The sequence below is a fragment of the Musca autumnalis genome, unplaced genomic scaffold (genome assembly GCF_047663935.1).
Source record: "Musca autumnalis isolate F117 unplaced genomic scaffold, ASM4766393v1 scaffold_4, whole genome shotgun sequence".
NCBI classification, from domain to species: Eukaryota; Metazoa; Arthropoda; class Insecta; order Diptera; family Muscidae; genus Musca; species Musca autumnalis.
In genome coordinates, this window is record NW_027411977.1 from 76864672 (window position 1) to 76870671 (window position 6000).

Genomic DNA, 6000 nt, shown 5'->3' on the forward strand with positions numbered 1-6000 from the left:
ATTATCCTACCAAAATGGCTGACATTTGGTACGTAGTCTTCTTTAGGGGTATAAAACTTTCCCCCAGAATTTTGTCGGTATCGGTCCACACCTTCATATAGCCCCCATAGAACGGTACCTCCCGATTTTGGGTATTTTTAAGGTTTTAGCTTCATTATCCTACCAAAATGGCTGAAATTTGGTATGTAGTCTTCTTTAGGGGTATACAACTTTCCCCCAGAATTTTGTCGGTATCGGTCCACACCTTCGTATAGCCCTCATAGAACGGTACCTCCCGATTTTCGGTATTTTGAAGGTTTTAGCTTCATTATCACACCGCTTCATTATCAGAACTTTGTCGATCGGTCCATGCCTTCATATAGCCCCCATAGAACGGTACCCCATAGAACGTTGTGCCCTCAATATTCCACCGAAATGGCTGAAATTTGGTATTTAGACTTCGTTGGGGGTACTCAAACTTCCCCTGTAAATTTGTCGGTATAGGTCCACGCCTTCATATAGCCTCTAGGGAAAGGTACCTCCCGATTTTTCGTATTTTGAAGATTGTGTCTTCAATATTCCACCAAAATGGCTGAAATTTGGTATTAAGTCTTCAATGTGATATAAAACTGTTCGCCAGAAATGTGTCTGCACAGGTCCACGCTTTCATATTGCCCCATTTCCGACTAAAATTCGTCGGTATAGGTTCCTTATATATAGCCCCCTTAGAACGGTATCTCCCGATTTTCGTAATACTGAAGATTGTGACGTCAATATCCAACCGAAATGGCTTAAATTCGTTACTTCGTCTTCCAAAAGTTATAAAATATTCCAGAAGAGTATTATCAGTATAGGTCCACGTCTTCCTATATCCCCATAGAAGCGTACTTCTTGATTTTTTTGTATTTTTTTTAATTTTTAGCCACATTTTTTTACCGAAATATAGGAAATTTGGTATTTAGTCTTCTTTGAGCCTAAAAACATTCCGTCAAAAATTTGTCGGTATAGATCGACGTTTTGAAATAGCCCCCATAGAATGGTACCTCACATTGTTTTTATCGAAATTGCTGAAATTTAGTATTAAGTCTTCTTCATACACGAACGGAAACAAATTATTCCATTTAACATCAATATAACTTGTGGTGGAGGGTATAACAAGTTGGGCCCGGCCGAACTTAACGCCGTTCTTACTTGTTTACCTTATTTAGCTATCAGTGGTCACAGAATATCTTCGCCTCAAATTATGGACAGGATAGAAAATAATTATTACGTTATAGTTCAGAATATTTTATGGTGGAGGATAGATACCGCATATTCCACTCAACTGGCCCAATTGCTTAATCAAAGCAGTTCTCGTCTCGATTACATATCAGCAAAATGGCAAAATATTACCCACACCCTGGAAACAGCAGAAAAATCCATACTTGGATACCAGAGACCGCCACCAAAGAATCCACGGTATGACCAGGAGTGTGGTGCTGCTACCGCAGAAAAAATGGGGCATATAGGGGTACTTTGCAATCAGAAGCAACGAGGCGCGCGTGAGATAGATATCGGGAGTAAAAGAGAGAAGAGAAACGTCTTTTCCGCAGGAAAAAGAGTGAAATGGAAAAGCGGGAGTGTGATAAAATTGAAATGTAGAGGAGGCAGAATGAAGTCTGAAAGTTCTACCAAAGAGTGAAACATCAAATTGATGGCTTTGGTGCAGGCACATCCTCCTGTAGAGACCAGCAAGGTAATTTGGTAATTGATACAGATAGTGTGGTAAGGATATGGAAAGAACACTTTTCCAAACTGTTGGTGCCCAATTATAGCGAAGACGACGAAGATACCACAGATCCAATCCCAAAAAATGGTAGTGAATGTATACCACACGGCCAAGATGAGGTTAAGACAGCAATAAACCGGCTGAAAAATAATAAGGCAGCAGGAGCCGATGATGGTTCAAAACCGGAGGCGACACGCTAATAAGGAAAAACGCGTACCCGACGATTGGAACCTAAGCATACTGTGCCCGGTCTACAAGAAAGGAAATAATATGTTGTGCTCTAATTATAGGGACATAAGTCTTCTCCCTATTGCCTACAAGATAGTGTCAGGGATATTGTGCGAACGACTAAAGCCTATGGTCAACGAAATAATTCGGCCATGCCAATGCGGATTTAGTTGTCAGGACCACCATTGACCAGATATTTACCCTGTGGCAATTCCTGGAGAAGACCCAAGAGATGCAGATCGACACCTACCACCTTTTTGTCGATTATAAAGCAACTTTTGACAGCCCGCTGCGTTCAAAAGTATTCCAAACCAAGTCTGAATTTGGTATCCCCGCGAAGCTCATTCGACTTTGTAAAATTACCTTAGCTGACACTCGACCCTCAGTTAAAATAGGAAAGAACACTTTTGTACCAAAAGAGGTTTCAGACAAGGAGATAGCCTTTCGTGTGATCTCTTCAACATCCTGCTGGAAAAGGTTATACGAGAGGCAAACGTTAAAAGAAATGACACAATCAACACCAATAGCAACAACAACTTGCTTATGCTGATGATATAGAAATTATGGGACGATCAGTAAAAGAAATAACTGATAGCTTTATGAATGTCAAAGGAGAATTTGCAAAAGTTGGCTGGCGTTAATAGGCGTGAAAGACCAAGTTGATGGTGTCGACGCATAATGCGTCCATAGAGCTCGAACCAACTGTTGACGTTTGTTCCTATAATTTTGAGGTAGTAAAAGACTTCGTCTAATTAGGCAGCTCCATAAACACAACGAACAACATCAGTTGTGAAATAAGAAGAAGAATTGTATTGGCCAACAGATGTTACTTTGGCTTAAGTAAGCAGTAAGAACAAAGCCACATTTCGTCAAATAAAAATAACGCTTTACAAAACACTGATACTACACATGCTGATGTGTGGTTCCGAACCCTGGGTACGTGCGCAAGCAGACTAGGCAATGCTTGGTGTGCTCGAGAGAAAAATTTTTCGAAAAATCTACAGACCAATCCACGTTTACGGTGCATATCGACGTCGTATGAACCATACCATAAGAATGAGCGACGATTAACCCGCTAAAAAGGCGTATAAATACGGGCCACATGGCGGTACATGCAGAACTGGCTTCGATGGAGCAAGCAAATGGAAAAGACACCGAAAAAAGCAAAGCAACAAACAGAGAGAAATTGAGATCTTTTCTTAGTTCGGCTTATGGAACAAATGTTCTATAAAGGGCCAGCTAAGTTAGTAAGTAAATGTTGCTTACTGACTGAAATGGCTGACATTGAGTTTTCTTTTGGACTACAAAACTTTCACCCTGAAACTATGCAGTATAGGTCCACGTTTTCATATAGCCTCTATAGAATGATACCTCCCGATGTTCAGTATTTTGCAGCCTCTCGCTACATTTTCTCAACGAAATGGCTGAAATTTGGTCTTTCTTTAGTCTTCTTTAAGGTTTCAAAACTTTCCCTGAGAAATTTGTCAGTATAGTTATACGTTTTGATATTTTTTTTGGTATTTTGAGGGGTTTAACCACATTATATCACCGCAATAACTGATATTTCACAGTTATGTTTCTTTGTAGCTACAACATTTTCCCATAGAAGTTTGTTAGCATAGGTTCACAACAGAATGGTACCTTCCAAGTCAAATTATCCCAAAAAAATTTGCTGGGATTTCGTCAAAAGTATAAAATGCTTCCTCAGAGAATTGTCGGTACAGGACCACGTTTTGATAGAACAGTACCTAACGATTTTCGGTATTTTGTATGTTTGAGCCACATTATCCTACCGAAATGGCAGAATTTGAAATTTGTCCTCCGTCAAGGGTATAAAATCTCCCTCAAAAAAATGGTCGTTACTGGACCATTATTAACCGCATTGCCCTACAGATATGAATATAGTTTAGATCTAAGACTTCGTTGGAGATGTGAAATATTCTCGCAGAGTGTAGTAGGTATGGGAAAGTTAATTTCCAAACGTATTGGTGGGGCTGTTAGACCCGCCGACTATAATAACGCTTTTTTACTTGTTTTGGTTTTTTTGTGAACTGTTTCACCAAACTTCTGTCTTCTTTTTTTTGAAAAATATTTGATTAATTTTTGTTTTCAATCAAACAAAAAATTATAGAGTAACAGGAGCTTGGTAGTAATTCGAACGAATTTGAATTCTAATTGCCTTAGAGAAACAGGCCATTAATATGAGCTTTGTCTTCAAAACTAATGGACATTTTGTATCGTACTCTTCGCAAACTTTTTTCCTGGAGAATACATGTAAAGAACAAACATTATTGAAACAAACAGACAATGGCCACATCACTACCCCTGCGCAAAATGTACCTCATCGAAATAATGGTTTTAGACCCTAAGTATGATTGGACGAAATGTGTTTCAGACAATTTGGAGTCGATTTAACAATGTCCGTCCGTCCGTCTGTCTGGCTGGATGGTGCGCACGATAACTCTCGTACGGATGAACCGATTTGGTCCAAAATTTGGCATTCGCAACATTTTGTCCAAACTTAGTTCGAAGATGGGTTATATCGGTCCACTCCTTCCGGTACCTCCCCCACAAAAGTTCGAAAATGTTCGGAAAATTTGTGCGCACGATAACTCTTAAAGGGTGTAACCGATTTGGTCCAAAGTTTGCACATCATTAAATTTCAACAAAATTTAGATGAGGTTCCAATATGGACTCAATCGGTCCACGACTTCGGGTACCTCCCACACAAAATTTCGGAAAAGTTCAGTTTAGGACCTGCTCTCGAATCGTTTCGATTTTTGTTGTATCATCTTGTTTTCACAGCCCCTCACACGAAAATGAGAAAATAACCTGAAAGGTGGAAAGCAAGATAACTCTCGAACTGATAGACCGATTTAGTCCAAAATTTGGCCTTCATAATACTTAGTTTAAGTTTGAAGATAAGCCATATCGATTCACTCCTTCAGGTACCTCCCCCACAAAAGTTCAAAAATGTTCGGAAAAATTGTGCGCACGGTAACTCTTTAAGCGACGGACCGATTTGGTCCATACTTTACGCATCGTAATATATCTACCAGATATAGATCAGGTTTGAATATGGACTATATATGCCCATTCCTTCAGGTACCTCCCACACAAAATTTCAGATAAGTTCACTTTAAGACCTGCTTTTGACTAACTGTGATTTCTGTTGAAGCAACTTGCAATCGCTGTCTAAATTACAACGACAAAGGTTTTTTCAGTGGCAAGCCCATACTTCCTGAGAAAATAGCCCGAAAGTTGTAAAAAACCCCTATGGCACCATATATAGTAGTTGAAGAGCACAATAACCCTCGAACTGATAGACCGATTTTGTCCAAAATTTGGCCTTCGTCATATTTTGTCCAAACATAGTTTAACTTCTAAAATGGCCCATATCGGTCCTCTCCTTAGGATACCTCCCCCACAAAAGTTCAACATTTGTGTCCAAGTGCAGTTTAGGGTCTGTTCGGAGATCCTTTGGAAATTTATACCGATGATGTACAGCCATATTATGTTTTTCGTGGACAAGTCCATGCTTCCTGGTATACTGGTCCAACAGGTGTACGATAACCCACTGAAATGACTAGTGTGCGCGATATCTATCGAAAAGAAATGACTCTCAAAATAAGATCCACTTCCGTAATGCACTATATCGGTCCATTCCCTCCTCCGCAAAACTTTTGAACTTTAATCCTAATCCACATTTTTGTTGGCATGTTCAAATGTCCAAAAAGACCCTAAATACATTCGATCTGTCCGTAGATGAAATTCCAATTCACATAGGCTGAGGGTATATCTCTGTCGGCAAAGCCCACTGATACTTTTTTACTTGTTATATGGGTGAATATTGCGAAAAGACTTATTTTGGGGTCGAAAACGGCAAAGTGCGAAAATGGTTTTAAATAAATATTTTTCGGCTGATATTATTTTATAAGACAATTTTATGCATAAATTAGCAACGGACCATGTATATTTAAGGATTTTAAGGATTGTTTCAACCCACGGGAATGATACTTAAATAT